The sequence below is a fragment of the Eptatretus burgeri genome, chromosome 1 (genome assembly GCF_056783735.1).
Source record: "Eptatretus burgeri isolate ZD-2024b chromosome 1, Ebu_testis_v1, whole genome shotgun sequence".
Taxonomy (NCBI): domain Eukaryota; kingdom Metazoa; phylum Chordata; class Myxini; order Myxiniformes; family Myxinidae; genus Eptatretus; species Eptatretus burgeri.
In genome coordinates, this window is record NC_140961.1 from 81,119,248 (window position 1) to 81,141,863 (window position 22,616).

The following is a 22,616-nucleotide window of genomic DNA, read 5'->3' on the forward strand; positions in this document are numbered from 1 at the left end:
TCTCTCATGTGAGACAATTTTTCTGATTGGCTACCACATTTGTCTTCTAGTCCAAGAACATGACCATCACTAGCTTCAGCAGCATTAACATCATGAATAACCTGGTCCATAAAAGTTCCTTCTTAAGTGTACGTGGGTTCAAAGTCTACATCCTTTTTCACTCCTCTCTCTTCGGAGTGCTTTCTTGACTTGTAACAAGTCACTACACATGATGGAAACAGATTATGAATCTCCTTCTCCAGCTGCTCCGTGCAACTCTGCCATCGGTTCATCCACCATCTGTGGATCAAGCAAGACTCCACCACTGGCAAAATCATTTTCGATGATGAAAGAAACTCCTTCCACCTGGAAGCGTAGACTGTAAGCCGACAGTCGCAAATCTGGATTCTCACCGACTCCAGGTTAATCACCTGAAGAAGTGCATTAACAAAACCACCAACTCATTGTAGCAATACAATGGCACCAGTTAACATTCTCTAAGATAGCAGCAAAATACTCAAACTGAGAACAAGACTGAGAAATCCCTACTTCAGCTGAGAAAAAGTAATACTCAAAAATAAGACTGAGATGCCCCTGTGTCTTTCAATATTTTAACAGGTCGCTGATTTACATCGTTGCCTGTAGCTGGCAAAAAACCCTCTGTAATGAAAGGCTTATATCCCTCATTAATAGTGTCTCACTGGTGTCACCTTCTTGTAAGACCCTTAAACACTCAATGTCTGCAAAGGGCGGTTCCTAACGTTACCAAGTGCAGGTGAAGCATCTTGCTGATGGTTGCTTTGGTGCCTTTTCACCTTACAACACTGAGACATCATGTGTGTTTTCTTCCTGCAATGAGAACAAATCGACACAGATAAATAATGTGTTGGTGCTCTCTGAACACAAGGAAAATTTCCTTTCCAGTCGACAGGCTGAGAATAATCCCACTTGGATACGAGTTTTCCTGACAACCTTTAATTAAGTCTTACTCCCTGACGAGGTTTACTGTAATTCTCAATGTTACTTTTATTTGGAAAATCTGGTTTGCCAAAATGGATTTTGTGAGTCAAAGCAAAATTGTCAGCAATTGTTGCTGCGGTGTTCAATTTGTCTACATTTCGTTCGTCCAAATGCATCCGGATGTCATAATGCACACACGGCTTGAACTCCTCCACGAACATCAACTGCCTTAATCTATCAAAGTCGTTCACAATTTCCTTGGAACTCTTTCTTCTTCTTCTTCTTCTTCTTTCGGCTGCTCCCGTTAGGGGTCGCCACAGCAGATCATCCGTATGATCTGCATAGTGATTTGGCACATTTTTTTACGCCGGATGCCCTTCCTGACGCAACTCTGGTCGCCTCTTACTACACAGGGATATGGAACTCCTATTTTAACCAGGGTATACACCAGCCCAGTACACTGGTACTCGTTTCGCCGACCTCGGAAGGATGACAGGCTGAGTCAACCCCCTGGTGTATTAATTCAGTGGCCCAATAGGGCTTGAACTCAGGATCTTTTAGATCCCAAGCCGCTGCCCTAACCATTGCGCCAACACCAGGTTCACAATTTCCTTGCAACGACACCACTTATCTTTTTCCCAAACAAAGTCTCTTTTTCCTGAACAAATTCCACATGAGTTTCACTCTCTTTCTTCCTACACTGCCTAAACTTCTGCCTGTGTGCCTCTGGTACTACTTCATAGGCTTTAGGAATAGCAGTTTTTACCTCGTCATACTCTGCACACAGATCAGTAGGTAAATTAGTGTAAATATATTGTGCCTTCCCAACAAAATCACTTTACAATAACATAGTCCAAAACTCCTTAGGCCATTGCAAGGTTTGTGCTACTTTTGCAAAATTAGGAAAGTACTTATCTAAGTATTTCTCTCTCGTTAAAGGGTGGAACAAGTCTCACATGTATGGTAATGTCCCAAGACTTTTGATTGGTCAACAGAGATATTGGATTGGAGGTGGTTTTAATTCCCTTCACTATTTCCAATTCGCTAAACTTAATCTGTACCTGAATCTCTCGTTCCTTAATCTCCATTTCTTTAATATGTTCTCTCTCCTGAAGCTCCAATCTCTTTGTCTTTCTCTTTCCAGAATCTCCAAATCTTTTCTCTTATGTTTATTTCCTTGCTCTTGTCTGAGATACTCCAATTCTACATTCTGAATGTCCAATTCTTTCATCCTGTATTACTTTTCTCACCCTTGGTTCTAAAGTTCCAATGCCTTTAAATCCAACTTTTGCAATTACACATTCTCACTCTTGTCTTCCCAGAGTGATAATAGCGACTGTTTAGGTAGAGACAATGAACATGTGAAAACATAGAGAGGTATAGAGGGTAGAGTTAAATGGGAGCATGCATAGTATAAGGGAAGACGAGGGTGCACGAGTTTGTTTGGGGAAATTAGTTCGGTGATGCTGTGTGTTGAGTGGAAATGTGTCTGTGTGTGGTTGATGAATTATGAGTGTGATGGCAGGACAATGGCCAGTATGAGTGCGAGTAACGGAATGCATGGTGTGAAGAATTGATTGTGTGTAGTGGATCCCATCCAAGGAAACCCAGTGGTTAGTCTACAGTGAGATAGGGGGATTTGGCAAATTTACACATGGATGTCGTTCTGCGGTTGGTGCCGATTGTAGAAAGTTTTTTTTTTTGGGGGGGGGGGGTGCAGGAGATAATGGACCGGCTGGGGTGTGGCTTGTGAGTGGAGTGTTCTTATGAAGCAGGCACCACGGGCGCTGGGGACTCTCAGGCCAGGTGAGGCCGTGGGAATGTCCAGGGGGCCAATAATTTGTTAATGGGCGCAGTTACCCAAGGAGAGGTGCCTGGTGTGCCATTGCAATGTTTGGTGTAGTGTTCAATGGGTCTGGGTGCCCGAGCAGTGGGACCTGGGGTGCCAAAATGCCATGTGGGCATCGAGGGGGGAGTGCCAGCCAGGGAATCCCCCATCTTAGGATGAGGAGCAGGCAAGCCTCGGAGGTGGTTCCAGCATCCCAGGTGTGCTAATGTTGAGTATGCAGGTGGGCAGACCTGCCATTGGAGCCACACTACCCAACCACGAAATTGTGTGATGACACGGAAAGAAAATTTGGTGGGAAAGTCCCAAAATTGTAAGAGCACCAACACGTCGGCGATGGGAATTTTGGTTTTCAGATCCATATTGTTTAACAAAGGCCTCTCGGCAGGGTATAACCCCAGCGACTGTTTAAAAGTGTAACAATACTAGCGTAGTCAGGATCAATGAAGACACCTTCGCACCATCCACTGTCGGGATGATTGCCAGCTGCTGGACTTACCCTCCTGAAAGACTTGAGAATGACAAGTGTCACAACTTAAATGTAAAATTGCATGTAGTTCTGCTCTTTTTCCTTTCCATGGAACCTTGGGGGGATTGGGTATGAATTTTCCAATGGGGATAGGAGACAATTCGTAGCAATGAATTGTAAAAAGAGGGAGCGAGGGTAGTGTATACGAGGGAAAAGATGTTGGATGGTTGCGGACGAGTAATGCCAACCTCGAGCTCTTTCTCTCGGCACCACTGACACTGCCCCAGGTATGTACACACCAGGGACCGGCTGATCATGTTGGTCGGACCTGGTATTTGATGGCATAACCTGGTTTATTTTTTTCCTTTCATGCTGTTTGCCTTGGCATTTTGCTTTGTCTCACCATCCCCAGGACCATCAATGCATCACTCACCTTGCTGGATCACTTGTTCTGAATCCAATGCATCACTCACCTTGCTGGATCACTTGTTCTGCGTCCATTGCATCACTCACCTCACTTCACCATTTGCTCCAGGGCCTGCTCACCCCCCCCCCCCCACCTATTCTGTTGACTGCCACTCACTGCAGCCTCATACCAGGTGACTTCATTCCAATTATTATGGTGGTTTTGTTTTCTTTTATTTTGTTTGAACTGCATTTACTGCAGCAGCATGCTACCACACTTATGAACTGCCCCATTTGCTGCAGCCTCATAACAGCTTCATACCAGCATCATACCAGCTTCATACCAGCCACATACCAGCCATGTACCAGTCTCATGCCACTCCGCTTAACTTCTTGTGCCATGAATTACCATGACCATGAACTGTAGAAACGCAGCTCGGATGTGGAAGTGGCTCTGTTCTTGTTGTTGCTTCTTTTGATCATTTTTTGTTTTGAAGGCCACAACATTTATGGCCTGGAGGCCGCTCACTGGCCTGCCAGTTTGTTTTGTTTGGTGTGATGGTGAAGAGCATGAAGGTGGCAAAAAATCAAGAGGTGTCTCCACCCCACCCCTCCAGAATTTTCCTTTTAAATTTCTGTCAGTCCTGGGTCAGAAATTGTATATGGTTGTGTGGATTATGAAAGCCCAACTGTTTTATGTTTTGGTTTCAAAAATTCCAGCAATTTTGGTGTAGCATATTGTTGTTTCTGTGAGTCAGTTAGGTAGTTCCCAATGCATCAAGAGGGATATATGTCGTTTAAATTGTTGCACAAACGAAAGGGAAGAGTTAAAACGCACTTGGTAGTGGTAACTGCACCTGCATGTCACATGGTAATGCTAACTTTTAATGGCAATGATGTAACTTTTAACCGATGCCTCCAGCTGTTGGATGACTTCGAGCAAGTCTGCGATAGGGAAAGTGGTGGTGTTATGGATTTCAAAATCGGATCTGACTAATGCATGCAAACATTTTAGTCCTCAGACAGTTATTTCCCTAAATGCATGTCCAGGATAGACCCATCCCCATGTCTGGTGGGATTCTAACTTTTATGCATTGGAGAAGGGTATAGAACAGATTCCCTTTCTTATGGCATTGCCTTTTTCTCTTTACGACACATTCACGCATGCGAGATAGCCGTTAGCCGAATGGAGGCTCATATACCCCCTTTCCATCAGGATTCATTGGCTTGGAGGTGGACGATTTATTTACACTTTGTACTTACAGGACATTTGATTAAGCACACCACGGGCTATTCATGAGCAGTTATTCTGATGGTCAAATACAGCTGTGCATCATTTCCTCACCCACCTGTCTTTCATTGACGATTGATACCCACCGCTTTCACCGACGTTGACATCCACATTTTTCCATCGAAGTTTGATGCCTCGTTTAGCAACTATATGGATGCTGGCTGGCTCTTGTTCGTGTCGGGCTGAACAAGGAAGGATTGATCGCGAGGTTGAAATTTGGTCTTGTGCAACGATGCACCAATAGATGAGGTGGATTTGGCTGAAGTCTGCTTGAGACTCCGCCCAGACAGGTCGCTTATAAAAAGTACAGGATTACCGTTTTTCTGACTGTTTTGGTGACAGCTGGGTGACGGTTATTTTCAGCTCCAGCCAGTTGTTCCAGTCAGATGGATGGTGAGTTGGTGACAGCCTTACAGCTCTGACCGCTGGTGACAGCCTTGTAGCTCTGACCATTGGTGATTGCTGGTGACAGTTGCTGACAGCCTTACAGTTCTGACTGCTGGTGACAGTTGGTGACATCCTTACAGCTCTGACCACTGGTGACAGTTGGTGACAGCCTTTCAGCCTCACAACTCTGACCACTGGTGACAGCCTTACAGCTCTGACCAATGGTGACAGTTGGTGACAGCCTTACAGCTCTGACTGCTGGTGACAGCCTTACAGCCATACAGCTCTGACCATTGGTGCAGTTGATGACAGCCAGTTACAGCTCCTCACATTTCTTCACAGTGCCTCACACCACCTCGGCGCCTTATAGCTCCTCACAGTGGCTGGCAGCTCCTTACAGCGACTTACAGCTGTCTGTTAGTTGCGCTCCTGGTGGCTCCTAACTGTCGGTGACAGATGGACCGTTCCTGCTGGTTCTGCTTGTACCTGATTATTGGCATCCCTGGTTCCTGGAGGTGTCAACGTGATGCCAATTGGTCTTCGAGCCTTTTTGCAGGCAGGGTGCTGGCAGCGGACCAAGGCACGCTCAGACATTTTGGGATTTTTTTGGACGCATGATGACTTCTACCTTGGTAAGCCGAGACCAGAATTCTTCCCTTCCCCCGCCCCCCCCCCCCCGAATGATCTGCTGGGTACCCTTGTCTCGTGTTTAATTTTTTAGTAAGGCATATTGATAAGTATCTGCTGTTTGTCTATTTTTCTATCAATGTCTGTTTGAAATCCTTATTTGTTTGAAATTATTTCGATTGACTTGAATTCACCTATTTTCACCGCAAGTAAATAAAAAGTTGTTTATTTATTTTTCTTATTAATAAATTCCTTGTTGATGTTTCAACCTGTCCATACTTGTCCTTTCATTCCAATGATCCAGCATTGTCCGAACCGAGATAGACTGGGAGGCAGTTCCCAAACTAATTTACCTGTCAGATTCAGCATGCACCAGCGGTAAATGCTTGGCCCCCCTGCTTAAGTTCGATTCAAAATAAGATTGGTGCATCGCTGAGGGCGCGCTCCCCGTTCAGGAATCCACGTGACCTCGAGTTAAGTGGAAAAATTAGACGGTGGACACTGGAACTCGTGGTTAACTGATTGGCGTTTGTGGATGTAAAGCAACCCACCATACCACAAAGTTAATTGTGAGCGGTGGCCCCACGTCCGGCTCTTCTTATGAGAAACGGAGATTAACCGCCTCATAATACACTCATTACCCATGGCCGTCATAATGTATGTTGTATAATGAGGTTTAATATGCATTCGGTAATGTGTTGATTCATCAAATCTAGTCATGTCTCGTGCCGTACGGGACCAATCAGCAGCTGCCAGGATCACGTGTTAAGTTAGTCCCTTAACTTCCTTGTTCTCCTATCTTTTCCTTTCAACATCTTGGATTGGAATCTCCAGTTTCCTATCACTTCACCCTCTTTATAAATGTGCGTTCATCTGAGGATAATTACCCTGCGTTCACAAAGTGAAAAGTGGGGTTAAGTGATCAGCCGTGTACGTGTGCTGTACCGACGTGCGTAAGTCCGTCTCTGCATTTCCAAAATTCATTTTTTCAGCAACCATTAGCCTGATTGACACAAAATTTTCCAAATCAGTGTGCCTCCTGTAGATTTTTTTTTTCCTAATTATGACATCATAGGTCACGTGGTACAGGCGCCATCTTGGAAATACCGAAAAACTTTGCACCTCCATATCTCCTAAGCCACTCCATGGATAACAAATTGCACATGGCTCATTGTCAAGTACTACACATGTCGAATAAGATGTGTTAATTATGATGTCATTGCTGTCTTCATTATGACATCATAATTTGACAAGTACAATGCTTGATTGGATAAGTAATGAAAAAAAAATTCTTTGCAACTGTTGGTCCAATTGACACAATTTTCACCACATGTATTCCTCCTCCTGAAGGAATTTATAATGATACTTATGATGTCATTCTTCACGTGGTGCAGGCACCATCTTGGAAAAACGGAAAAACTTTGCATCTCCACATCTCCGAAAACACTCCATGGAAAAAATTGAAACATGGCTCATTGTCAAATACTCCCCATTTGGAATAAAATATGTTAATGATGAGGTCATGAGTGCCTTCACTATTTCATCATAATTCAACGAGCGCAATGCTTGATCCAGTCAGTATGAAATAAAAATTATCTGCAATTTTTGAAAACGCTAACTGATTCAAGCAAAACTTTAAATAATTGATCAACAATGAACAAACCCTAACAGCTGGGTTTATAGGATGGAGCGTTATCCGTCTGTCCATCCATCCACAAATACGTTCAACGTCTCTGAAAATACACGTATGATTTGGATGAAACTTTACCACAATGTTCACCGCCATGTTTGCACCAATGTTTGATCATGGCATTAAAAAAAATATCGGACTTTCAGGGGGTTTAAGTGGGGTTGACCTCCAAATTATGTATTTACTTTCTTCTCTGAAACTACACACACAATTTCGATGAAACTTGACCACAACCTTTAACATCTGTGATATACCAAAGTTTGATCATGGCTGAAAAAAATTATCCGAAGTTGTTTACTTTCTTCTCCATTACATATTCGTTGGTCATCCGTGCTGACCAGTTGTTCTCTGGTTATCTTATCCAGCTGCGACCAGGTGAGCACCCAGGAGTATTGCCCCTATGTTTTTATAATTAGAATGCAATGCTGTGGTGGAAGGACTTATGAAGCTGCTTTATACTGTATAGCTTAGCATGGCATGTGTTTAAAACATGGGAATTCTTCAAGACTTTTTTCAGTGATTTTTTCCCAATCAACTCAGGAGGTCATGACGATCATTTTGTTTCATCACATTCCACACCAGAATGCTCCAGTACAACCCCATATAAAACATGCCTTGCACACACACACACACACACACACACACACACACACACACACACACACACACACACACACACAAACACACACACACACACACACACACACACACACACACACACACACACACACACACACACACACACACACACACACACACACACACACACATACACATACACACACACACACACACACACATACACACACATATACACACACATATATACACACACATATACACACGCATACACACATACACACCTAATCCTTTGATAGTAGATGGCTTATGCTTCAGACTCTTCATTATATACTTCAGAGTCTTACTCTTCATCTTAAAGAAATTAACAATTTATTATGCTGTAAACACTTGAGTGTTTGAATCCTTTCCAATTATATTGCAGCCTGGTTTTGGCTGATGGAAATAGTGGCTTGCTTGAGATCGTCGGGTCCTGAGTGTTTGAAAGATCTTGGTAACCTGAGTTTGAGCCCCTGTTATGCCATGAAATGGAACACTTAGTTGACTCAGCCGAGTAATTGGGAAGAGTGAGTCATTCCAGTATCCTGCACAGGTGTGGCGACCTCTCCAGGATTGTACAAGGAAAAACTACTTTGGAATCCCAATATGTCCGAACATGCAAAAGGATTGCATCTACTTCTTCTTCGTCTTCTTTTTCTATGCACTGAAGTCAATTTCAATGCAATATACAAAGATATTCCATCGCAATGATTTAAAATAGCTTTGGTGAATATTTGTATGAATAAAAAGAAACACTCCAAAAAGGAATCATTGAACAGTGGGGAGAGGGGGGGGTTAGGGTGCGTGAGAGGGGAAGTGAGGAGAAGGATCAATGGTCATTGAAAACGTTGTCCTCCCTCTAACCCACCGCTTTTCCTCCTCCCCTGGAATCCCCTCTGTTCTCAGAAGTCAGAATTGAAAGTGAATTCCCATGCACATGTGCCAGAAGTAATAAGTTGTTAATTGCATGAGCCATTTGATTAACATCATCATTTAATGCAGTAAAATATAAGTATGAGTGTGAATGGCAATTCAATAACAATATTACATTTATAAAGACTGATCTTTTGGGATTGGGCCTTATTTCCAGAAATTGATAAAAGATCTCAATTGCATAAAACACCTTCATGCGGATTTGTTTTAAGAAAGTTCTTCGAGCAGACAAATTCATTTCTGCTGTTATAGTAAACGAGTAAAGCGGTGAAATTACATGTTTTTACTTTCAGTTGTTTCATGATAATGTTAGAAACGTTGTCAATTATTACTTGGACTTTATGTCTTCTTTTAAAATCGATGAACACAAGATTGTTTATTGTACTTTGTTTAAAAATACGTCTTGTCACCTCTCTTAATTGTATATTCTCAAATGACAATGGAAAAGGTTTGAGAAAAGAAGGAGATGTCATATTGGGAGGAATATATCCTATCCACTTTGGAATAGATAAAAAAGAAGTCATTTACATCAAGACCAGAATTGCCAGGATGCACAGAGTAAGTATTTTACACAATTACGTTTTCTTTCCAGATAAACGACTCTCATTATGCCATTGTAAACATATCTTTTTCTTTGCTATTTATGATACCGTTTTGTTGTGCTGCATTTACCAGGGCCGTGATACGTTCATTGCCAGAAATCGTCAGTTAATGGAATTTTCAACATCTTTTTGATAACACTGGGCTGCATTTCAAATATTTTTTTCAGAGGTCTCGGTTTTCTCAACGGCCCTCCATGTTTTTTGCATGCTGAATTCAGAAATGTATCTAATTTCGCTCAATCAGGTCAAGTTTTTATGCTATCTCAATTTTAAGGAAAAAAATAATAATAATTTTTGTTTTTTTAATTAGCATTTTTAAAATTCAAAATCAGACATACATTGACAGAAAGTGTACAAACTATACTTATAATGAAACACAAGTACACTTAATGTGGAAGAAAGTGCCTTCTCAATTACTTTCATTTCAATTTCAGAAAAATATATGTAAATCGTTGTTTCTGGCAACACCCAACTTCAGTCGCTCCAGCAGATGCATGGCGCAGTCTGGTGTGAGCTGTCCACTTAGGTGCACGTGAGCCGCAGTCAGTCCTGCATAGTGTCCTCCTTACTATAACATTTCTGTGATTTTCGATGAATTGAAAGTGCAAGAATGACCCAAACAAGTTCTGCTATACCTGTGGTAAAGTGACCATGCCAAACCGGCAGTCGAACATCACACGTTTTGTAAGGAAAAGCTATCACGCATACTTTGGAATGAAACTTGGTGACCAGGACAAATCCTTTGCCCCTCACATATGCTGCAAAACGTGCGTTGAGAGTCTGTGGCACTAGAGCCACAAGAAGATTGAGTGTCTGCCTTTTGGTATCTCAATGGTGTGGAGGGAGGGAAGAGATAATACTAATGACTGTTATTTCTGTATGGCAAACCTGCAAGGTGAGTTTATCAATTTTGTTTGAGTTTAACTTTATGTTTAATAAATTCCCAAACATTCTAAATTGTTTAACTTTATATTTCATGTCACCCCCTTGACGGAATGTCTATCTCTTTCATTTTAGGTATAAATCGAAAAAACAAGCAACACTTAAAATATCCAGAGGTGCCATCTGCCATTAAACCATCTGGCCTGGAACCAGGTTTCAACAACGTTGTGTCACACACTCTTGTGAATCCTCAGAAGATTCTACTTCCGCCACTGCACATCAAGCTCGGACTTATGAAGAATTTTGTCAAAGCACTGAACAAAGAAGGTCGAGCTTTCGCTTTCCTGTACAATAAATTTCCTCGCGTAAGTGAGGCCAAACTGAAAGCAGGCATTTTTGATGGCCGTCAGATCAGGGAGCTTATGAAAGATCCTAAATTCGACGAAAGTATGGAGAGCAATGAGAGGAGTGCCTGGCTCTCATTCAAATCAATTGTGACGAACTTTCTGGGCAATCACCGAAGTCCAGAGTATTAATGTGTTGTGGAAGAGCTCCTGCAGATCTTCCAGGCTCTTGGAGCACGCATGTCCATAAAGATGCATTTTCTCAGCTCGCATTTAGGCTACTTTCTGGAAAACTGTGGTGATGTCAGCGAGGAGCAAGGACAACGGTTTCACCAGGATATTTGAGTGATGGAAGAGAGGTACCACGGCCGATGGGATGTCAACATGCTTGCAGACTACTGTTGGTGCCTCAAGAGATATGTTACAGATGCGAAACACAGACGAAAATCTTTGTGAAAGCCATTTATTCCGCATTAATTCTTTTCCTTCGTCTTTTTAATGTTGAATTTCACATTAACGGTACTTGTGCGTCATTTTTTATGTAGTTTGTACATTTTCTGTCAATGTAAGTCTGATTTTGAATAAAAAAAATGCTAATTAAAATTTTTTTTTCCTTAATATTGAGATAGCATAAAAACTTGACCTGATTGAGTGAAATGAGATACATTTCTAAATTCAGCATGCAAAAAGCATATAGGAACCGTTGAGAAAACCTAGACCTCTGTCATGACGCAGACCAGTGTCATCGTTTCCAATTTTATGTTTCGTTTACTTTTTCACATTTCATTCTCGAAAATTAATAAGGACCGCTACTTTATTGTTCTATTTCTCTAATTCAGGCCAAAAACTTTTCAAGAACAGTTGATTTGTTGAAATATTTTATTACGAGCCTTGTATGAGTTGTGAAAGTAACTAGTCCTTCAGATCTTTGGATTTTCATCACAACATTAAATAAATTAGTTTATTGATCATTCATTCATTTGCTGTATTTTAAAATATGCAGGGATTTAGAGAAAAGGTTAATGAGCAACTTCGGGAAAGATTTCTGTATCTTATTCATCAATATGTTATTAACTTGAAAAGTATTACAACTGATTGATAATCATGTTTCTCTCCCATGATGCCAGCTGTAATAAATAACTCTGTGAAGATTCTAATATGAGAAGGGTTTTTGTCAAAGCCTTTGGCTTCGCATAGTATATAAATCAACACATATCTTGACAATTCCCCAACCTTGTCAAAATCAACAGTTCAATTGTCTTTGGAATCCATTGTGCTCACTGTTTTCTTTTTTCATTTGCTGATGACTTGTGGAATTTACTAGCTGTTGAAACTGACTCTATTAGAAGAACTCGGAGGACAATCTTACCAAATGCAGGCCATAGCTATTTACAACAAGGAAAAACAACAAATAAATTTGATGTACGAGGAGGCCATTTGCTCTTTCATGCTTGGGGGAAACGAACGCCACATTAAATAAAACGTGTCAAACAGACTTGGTGGCTTAATGCTCAGAGCGGCCGCTCCGAGTCTGAGAAAGGTTGTGCCGTTGTTGTGACAGTGCTGGTACCCAGAGTTCTCTTGGAAGTGATGGCACTTCCCCCAAAATCAGTGTCTCTTTTTGTCTCGTCTCACAGTCCCGAGTTGTATTTCGTGTACGTGTGTGTGTGTGTATGTGTGCGCGCGTGCGTGGTATAGCTCCACAACGAGCCTCAGATACCTTTAAAACAAAAGGGGGTGGAGTGGGGAAAAAGCTAATTTAATTTTGGGGAAGATTGGAGAAGTGGGATGAGAAAAGTTTGGCAGCCTCAGGGACAGACAGAGGAGTTTGAGAAAAAATGTATTTAGTGAAGATTTTTTGGGGGAAAGGGGAGGGGAGTTAAGGCAGTTTTCCAGTGAGGAATGCACAAACAACGACCACACATCATCTTTCAACGACACCCTATTACTGACATCAGCATCACTAAAATTTTTCCCAATAACCTATCCATACTCGAGCTACATAAATACATACATCCCTGTACCATCTATCTGCAATGCCTCGAGACAGAGTTGGCATTTCGAGTTGGCGACTTGGACTGGAGTCGCAAAATTTTGAGATTTGCGACTTGATTGTGACTGATATGTGATGAGTTTGTATTGACTTCTTCACAATGTACGAAAAATAATCGTTGAAAAAGAAAATGAGCAATCAGAGATTGCAGACCCTCACCAGGACTTGTTTTATGTGGCGTTTTTGTAGTTTTGTGGAGTGTATATTGTGTACTGATTTGTTGCATAATTTAAAATAGACATGATGAGAAATGCCACTTTATAACTACTGGCAGGGAGGACTGGGTACCAAGACATCCCACTTTGATACAACTCAGCTTTGATCGGACACTTGACCCTGACCTATAACCTTTACTGTTATTCTATTTAATTCAGAAAGTGAATAAATAGATTCAATTCAAATCAAATCGAAGACAAAATAAGTATAGTCCTGCATTGTATTCATCAGAAAGGAACCCAAGCAAGCAAAAAGCAAAGATGAAGTCATCAGGAGGAACATGGAAAGGATTCGGGTTTCAGCGGCAACTCCTTTACCTGCAAACCCATCCAGGCGCAGCAAAGAGAGTTTTATTAAAAAAAAAAAAAAAAAAAAAATTCAATAATTCTGGCTGCCAGACCATGTGTCCGATCAGGTTGAAATTTAAAACATATATTCCCATCACTACTTGATCATAATTGTGAAGTTCATGTTGATTGCTGAAGTGGTTCAGGTTTAAGAGAAATATATATATATATACATATATATATATATATTTTTTTAAGATTTTTGTTTTATCCAATCTCTTTGACAAACCATGTGGCCTATCAATTATTCGTGAATGCCTTCGTATCCCCAAGGCATGGGGAAAATTTGTGTGAAGTTTCCTCTCGCTCTGTCCAGCAATTCTGGAGAAGATTTTTAATGTTTTTCGGGTAAATCCAATGTGGCTGACAAACCATGTGATCTATGACATCATATGTGTGAACTTTTTGTTCCTCATGGATAGGCGGTTATACGTGTAAAGGCTTGCCTGGATCTGTTCAGCTGTTTCACAGAAGATTATTTAAAGGTAAAAAAATAAAAGTCAATATGGTTGCCGAACCACATGACTGATGACATCATCATTTTTCTTCTTTGGACCAATTTATCCTGAAAGGACCCTCAAATATTTTCATATTTATCGGGTGCAGTGTTCTATGGACGCATTTATGATGTCATAAGGAAGGCAACAATGACATTATAAAACAGGTGGTGCCAGGCACAACAAATCCCACCAATTTATCACAAATATGCATTTTTCACGATAGGAATGGAGATGATTATAAGTGACAAATCGAATAAGGTTCACTATAAGCTTAGTTTGAAGTAAATCATATCATTTTTGACGAAGTTATGAGCGAAAAACGATTTTGTTCTTTTTGTGACCTTGACCTTGACCTTTGATTCAATTGTACCCAAAAGTTAATGGGGTCGTCGAAGATGCATTGCCCACCTGTGGATTAAATTTGATAGTGTTTGCAAAAGCCGTTTTGCCGTAAAGTTGCTAAAAGACAGACAGACAAACAAAAAAACCAATGTCACCCGCAGGTGACCTGTATCTTGCCAAAAGGTGACCACGTGTGACTTCTTTAAGGTCACACTGAGGTGAACAGAGCTGCTATCCACCAGGAGCGACTCCTTGAGGAATATCTGCCTACGAGAGATTCCGTTGAGAATCGTTCTGCAGAGTAACCATGAAAAATATGTTTGCCTCATAACGTCACCAAATGACGTCATAATGTCTCAAGCTTGACATATCTAGAAAGCACTCATCGAGATGTTCAATTTGAGGTACCACACGATATGGTTCCTAAAACTTGAAAATTTGACCTTGGGGTCAAATATGATTGACCGAATTGGCTAACCATGAATGTCAAGGCCAATCGCCACCAAAAATTAAGCAGCTGAGCGCCAGACCAAGAACTATATTCCCATGAAGTTTGAAGAGGATCCGATCAAAATTACTCAAAAAATAAGGGTTTCATCGACTCTCCTGGTTTGCGACAAATTAACCTTGACCTTTGACCTTGACCTTCAAAATTTTGTGCGCTGAAAGGGACCTGTATAGGCCTCTGATATGCGAAGTTACAAAAATTACCAATGATAACTGTGCTCTATAGAATTTTTTATACGTGATTGCAGACAAACAAAAAAACATACAAGCTGACTAACATATCTTTCAAAAACTTCGTTTTGGCAAGATAACAAACAGACAAACAAACCGGACGATTACATTATCACACTCCCTCCATCTGGGGGGTGGGATAATAAGTCAGAGATGGTACCACCAAAGCTCACAGCACTCTCAGTACCAGAGTAAAGTTCAGACATCAGATTGATCAATTTTGGTGGCACCCCACGAAGACCAATAATCCTCTTGAGGGCAACCCAATTCACTGAATCAAACGCTTGACAGAGATCAACATAGGCTGCAAGCAGCCCCTGCGGAAACTCTCACTTACGTTCGGTGAGGACCCGAAGAGCAAGGATACGGTCAATTGTTGACGTCTTTGGTGTAAAGACTGATTGCTCTTGATGCTGGTGCTCAAGCAGATGGTAGAAAAACCCTGTCAATAATTATCCGAGCAATGACCTTTCCCGATACTGAGAGCAGTTTCACCCCTCGGTAGTTGTTGGAGTCTCGCGCGATCATCCTCCCCTTTCGAGAGAGGGAAAACAAGGCTCTTCTTTCAGTCAGTTGGGATGATGCCTGTGTTCCAAGCAGAGCACAAAACTGCATGCAATGACATGAGTGCAGCATTTCCACCAGTCTTAAGAAGTTCAGCATGGATGCCAAAGATCCCAGGAGCTTTACCCCATTTCGTCCGCTTCCTGGCAGCCTGTGTGTCCACAAACAAAGGATGACCACAGTTAATTGAAGGGTCAGCAATTTGTATTGTAAAAACCTGACATCCAAATGAACAGCTGGTGGATCATCCTGGTACAGGCGCTCCAAGTAACCGACCAAATGGCCTTCACTTTGCACTCCTCTGTCAAGGGTCCTTCACCCTCTGCTTTAACTGCATTATGCTGAGCGACGGGCTTGGATGAATGCAATGCGCAAATTCCCCTGTAAGCAGGAGGAGAATCACGTGACCACTGGTGATGCCCTACCCCCTCACAGGTTCCTCACACATCGGCCTCCGAGTTGAGGATAAATGGGGTTTCTAAGGCATCCATACAAATGAATTGGGAAAAAGGGAAAAACTCTCTGAATCAAGCCACAAAAGCCCAAAACAGGAGACTGATTTCCTCCCTCTCCCATACAAGCTAATGTTAAAACCTTTCTGTCTCAAGCCCTAAAAGCCCAAAATAGGAGACTGATCTCTGCCCCATTAAGGAAATGTTAAAATGAGACTTACTGATTAAAGCACTTCTTTCCTTTTATATTTTCATTCCATTCAAAGAGTGATCCAATGAATATTTGTTCATGTTCTACTTTCGGGAATAAATTAATTTTCCTATTACATTCATCACCATCCAGTGTATTCACAAAGATTATTTTGGAACTTAGTTCTTGGTTTAAGTATTTTTATTGAGCAGAAATGAAATGATAAACTTATCTCAATGCTCTTGTTTGACCACCTCCTGAGCCACATATCTTTTTGAGATTGGAGAAAATTGTTTTTCCATTGTTCAATTGATAACCATCAAAGTTTTCAGTTCATTCAAGGATTTTTTTTTTCTTTACATCCTCCAACTTATTTGTAATTAAATTTATCCGCTTATTTGTTTTAACTCCTTTTACCCCGGTTATTTCCTCAATAAGACTTATTTGATATTTCTCACATTATTTATGTTTTCCATTTAAATACCAAGGCTGATTACATCTCCACTCTTTGGTTTGGTTATTGCTTGGTTCTATCATTTATAAATCAGTAAAAAGACGGTGGGAGCCTGTTAAAATACCCAACCCAAAATATTGACACTTATACTTATAACCAGAAGGGAGACTATTGATTCCATTCTCCAAAATATATATTTTATCATCAAAAGCTCCGAATGCTTTCTTATTTATCTCTTCTGTATATAATTGATGTTTATAACTTCTTCTTGTATTCATTTTTCTGTACTCTTCCTTCTTTAAGGTTAAACAGTTGTAATAATGTCTAAAGTTTGTTGTTTCCTTGATTATATTTTTCTTTATTCCCTGAAGCTTCCTATCACACCTGTCAATGATATTATTATCAATATACGTAAAAGCATAAGACTTTGATCTCAAACCCACAAATTCACTCATGAACTTTCCACCCAACTCATCCTTAAACTTACCAATAACCTTTTTATTCCTTAATGAAAACAACATACTATCAGACTGATAATTATTGCATTATTTATATATATATATATATATATATATATATATATATATATATATATATATATATATATATATATATATATATATATATATATATTATCAATCATATCCTCATATACATTACTTGTCTTAATTTCTAACATAAACCTATCTGCATCCATATATAGCAATGACACATTATCCATATACTTTTGATTTTAAATTATTATAGTATAGTCATACATTAACGACTTTGACAAGTCAAGAATTGATGTTCCTTTATAAATAGGTTTATCCATTTCAATACTCTCTTTTTTTTCAAATGAACAGCACAAAAATTCTCTGAAAACACCTCCGCTCATTCAAAACTTGGTCTATTAATTAACTTTGAAGCCTGTTTCCAAAATGTGGTAAGTCTTATGTTTTGTCGATTCCTAACATTTTCCATAGTCTTTCCAAATTCAGCATTATTCATGAATTTATAAAAGTCCTTCTCAAAATCTGTTTTTGCTCATGTTCTCCTTTTTGTATTAAAATCAATATACTTCTTTTACCAATGACTTTGTTTAAATTTCAAAATTCAATGAATTTTTCTCTCTCAACCCAGCAGATAAATATTGTCTCAAGTTTCTTTGATGCAAAACATAATTTTCTTTCTCATTTATTGTAGTAAGCAGTTTTACTGGAGATTTATCTTTTATATTAAATGACTGTTGGTAATCACTTGATCATTATTTTCTTGGACTTTCTTTATCAGGGGCATAAGGTGGGTCTTAGTGTTTGTTGTGAAGTTCTTCTGGATATTTTAAAACAACCTCAAAATAATATTCAACTTCAGCTTTATCCAATTCTTTTTGAGAGGATATAACAGTCAAGTAAAATTTATTCATAATGTTTTTCTTTAACCCATTGAAGTTTTCCATAAGGTAAAGATTGAGACATAGCCCACCCATACAAATTGTTAGCATCATAATACATTAGGTAAGAGTTGTCCTCATTCTTGTTATAAACAGGAAGATATTTGTTATTTGCTTTAACATATCTCTTGGAACATACTTGAGATATTCCTCCTCTTTTAGCTTTCTCTATCATTAAAAGCATATCTGTGTCACTGAGTAATTCCAAATTTTGTTTTGTCATTTTTAACATAGCACTCCAAGTGAAACCCAGGGCTGTGTAAGAGTGAACGGCATCTATTCCATAGGAATTTTTATTGTGACAAACTGTTCTAAAAGTTTCAAACACATCAGCCAAAAACAATACATCAGTTTTAAGATACAAATCATGATATTCTCCAAGATTCTTTATATTAAACTTCTCCCAAACCTTTTTAGCTTGTGTTTAATCACTATCGGAAATATGAGTTTTATTCAACTTTCCATAGAAACTTTCCCTTGAAGGAAGTTGTGTTTCTTTAAATTTCTAAAATGAATCCATCTGGTCATCCTAATATATTCCCTTTTGTGATAAGAGAGCCCTCTCTTCTTGAGTTGAGAAATGTGATTAAAGATTCGGTAAGTCTTTAATATTTGATGCGAAGTTAGATAATGGAATTGTCATAAACTTGTATGTGTCAAGAAATCTGATATGGGTTATGGGGGATGTATGAATTGCTTTTTTGAATGAGATGTATTTTTGATCTCTGTGAGGAATGGCAGGAATATCTCCAGACGTCTTTGAAAGTTCATTCATAAATAGATGTGTGTCATAGTGAGCGTTGTTGTGAAGAAAGATTGGAATAAAGTTGGGAGGCTTGTAATTAAGATCACAACGGGAATGAGCTGGACCTCTATATTTACCAGTAAGATGACAGTGATCCGTAACCTTGACGTCTCCCTCAATTTTCTCCTCACAAATATGACAGATACTGTTCTTTCTAAATTCCTTTTTCTCTCCCTTTGTTAATGACATTGGTTTTTAGGTATTAACCATTATTTCTCTTAGTCTTCTGCAGTCTTTTTCCAATCGTCTTAAAAACTCCTCTGAGGCATCTTCTCCTCCATAAATTTCTAACTTGTTGAATTCATCACCAACAGATGATTTGATATAATAACAGAAACCACAGGGAGTATGCTTTTGATATTTATTTGTGTATGATAAATTTGGATTTGGAGAAACAGATCTATATTTTCAAGGATACTTTCAAAATCACCATAGATCACAAACAAATGTTTTGTAGATTTTTAAAAATCTTTGAATGCTATGTTTGTACTTGCTTTTGGTAAATTGATTACGGTTGATTTGTGATAACTGCAATATTTCAAATGTTGATTTTATCGTTCTTTTGTGTGAAAGGGGTTGAGACATCTCTTACAAGGATATGTTTTACATTTTCTCTTTTATAGTTGTGCTTTGGTTAATCTTGAGAATTTTTTGATGAAAGTGTAATGTGATTTTTCCTTTGAAGTAAAGTAGAGAAGGTCAATGTGTGTTTCATCATTTATATACTTGGTTTAAATTTTTAAAATCTGGACTTTGTTTGTATCCGTTAATCCATTGACATTAACAGATAGATTATTCATTTTATCAAATTTAGGAATATCACTCAATGACATTGGAAACCTTATATCTCTAACATTTAATGTATTCTCGTATTTCTTATAATGTTCAACCCTTTCAGCATTCCATTGTGGAGGATAAAAGTGAGCAAGAACACAGCAGAGAAAACATTTATTATCTTTGTTTTGAATATTAACAACCGTTCTTAAGTTTTATCTCTTTTGGTAAATCAATTTAAGAAGAAGCTTGAATTGGATCTGATTTTAAGATGTGTGTATCTAAAAATATTATTTTTGCAATCGTAAATCCAAAAGATAAGACAATCTGTAATATGCAAGGAGAAATTTGTATTTTTTTTCAACAACCCTTAAGATGTAAATCTTAATGAAATAAAGCATGTTAATATATCAGGTGAAATGACATTTCATTCAATAGTAGATAAGGATCTTTTTTAAATTACCTTTAATGTAAAAAGTTGTCGTTGAATCTGTTTATGAAAAAAGTATATAGATATAGATGGTAATGTTTTTTTTCAACGAATTAAATATGAGTCATTATTCAACTGAAGATTTTGAAGATCATGAGAGTGATGACACTTCTGATACTGAGAGTTTGTTTTCAAATGACAGTTATGATTCCGAGAGTTTGTGTTCAAACGATAGTTATGAAAGTGATAGATGATTGTGAAAGTACCGAAAATGATACTGAAGATGAATTTTAGTTGTGGTAAAGTTTTACTTTTTAAATATGAATAGTTTACTCGATTTTGAGCCTCTTTTATTCCCTGATTCTCCAGATGACAAATTTGAGAATTGTCCTGCATGTGATAGAGTGGGATTAAACACAGATTTAAAAGCCTATAAGCAATGTATATTCTGTGATTATCTTCTAATTAATGATAATAAAAAATATCAAAAGGAATATAATTATTTTAGATTTACACGAAAAATGAATTGCTTTCCAAGATTGATTGGAGAAATGAATGTAAAGTATGAGGGTGAGAACACACCTTTCCTTACAATGGAAGAAACTGGACGTATTCGAGAAATATTCAAAGAATTGTTGTTATATATTATTCACAATTGTCATTTTCAGGGAAATATCAACACAAGATATTGCAGAAATAAAATAATGGATTATCTTGAAATGAAACCAGAACTTAGGATAAAATATAGAGTTTCTAAAAAAGCGAATAATAAATTAAATAACCTGTTTTCCAAATATAGAAATGAATTTATTCATTTGAATAAATTATCAAATGATATTCAAATGAATATCATTTGGGAAAAATATGATAAAATTTATCAACCATAAAAATCTTCCAAATTCATCAAGATGTTTTATCAAGCAGGTGTGGAAAAACCTGCTTACTTTTAAAGATGCTCCTTACTCCCAACTTTTTAGATTATGATAATTTAATAATTTTCACAAAGTCTAGTTTTCAACCTGAGTATCAACTACTCTCACAAGGTTTTTGATGCTGGTCATCAAAAAGAAAAAATAATCTGTTTATTTAACCATCAAAACAAACTAAATGATTAAAACATTGAAGATATAATACAACTATTTTGTGATACACAGAGATTTCAAAAGAAATCAGAGCCGATGATTTGTATTCTTCGTGATTTTTCGGATGATATACCTTCTCCCCCAGATTTGGATACATCAAAACATTGTATCGACAACAACAAGAGCAATAATACCTGGAGAAGTAGAAGGTGAAGATTATTTCTATATATCAGTCGAGGAACCTATGCGATTGAGGAATGAAGGTCAAATATTTGAGGAGGTTTCTCTTGGTCCAATAAAATATTCACATTGTAAGAGTGAGTTGAAGAAACTAAAATCTGGTGTCTTGGGATATTAGAAACTAATCCAGAAGGAATGAGACAAATTATTAAACATCTGAGTGGGGTTAAGATTTTATCATTCCGTTTTGATGTTGATGAAGAAACTCAATGCAAACGTATGAAAAGCAGAGATACAAGTGTTAGTGAAGAAGAAATTACAACTCGTAATAATGTTAATAAAGAATTTGATGAAATATTTAAAGAAAATGATTTATTTGAACACATCTACTTTAATGATGAAGAAAAGGAAAATTTCCCTGTTGATCTTAACAATTCATTAAATGACATTTTCCAATAAATAAATGGATGCGAAAGAAAGAGCAAGAAGATTTAAGGAACATCAAGAGTTGGTTTCAAAAGTTGTAAAACAACAGGAAGACATAAGGAAGAAACACAGACAGAAAGTAACTGGTGAAGAAGTATTTGAAAGAAAACAAGATAAATTTTTTAAACCACTTCAAAAAAAATTCCCAAGAATAAATTATAGAGGTTTCCACAGTTCCCACAATAGAATGGACTCCAAAAAACTTCAAATGTTAAAAGATTTCAGTCAAATGATGGAGGAAGAATAAGAGCATATCGGAGAATTAGAATATGATGAGGAAGGATTATTTCAACAACTGGAAGAGCTTAATCAGCCCCCTGATTATATTTTGAATGCTCCTCAAAACAATGAATATTCAGTGGATTCAAAAACCAAAGCAAGACTCATTCCAACAGAACAACCAGCAATATTTCATCTTCTTCAAGAAAAGGTATTGATATTTAATGACACATTTAGGTTCTTGAGTTCCGCTCAACCCCCTGTTGAATTAACCCCCAGATTAATGTTTCTTCTCACAAAAGATGGAAGACAAGTTTAA

At 38.4% G+C, this 22,616-nt stretch overlaps 1 pseudogene; it reads right to left on the minus strand.

Moving 5' to 3' along the window:
- Nucleotides 1-1,540: 1,540 nt before the first annotated feature.
- LOC147034833 (uncharacterized) lies at nucleotides 1,541-2,937 on the minus strand (annotated as a pseudogene).
- Between the last annotated feature and the right edge of the window lie 19,679 nt (nucleotides 2,938-22,616).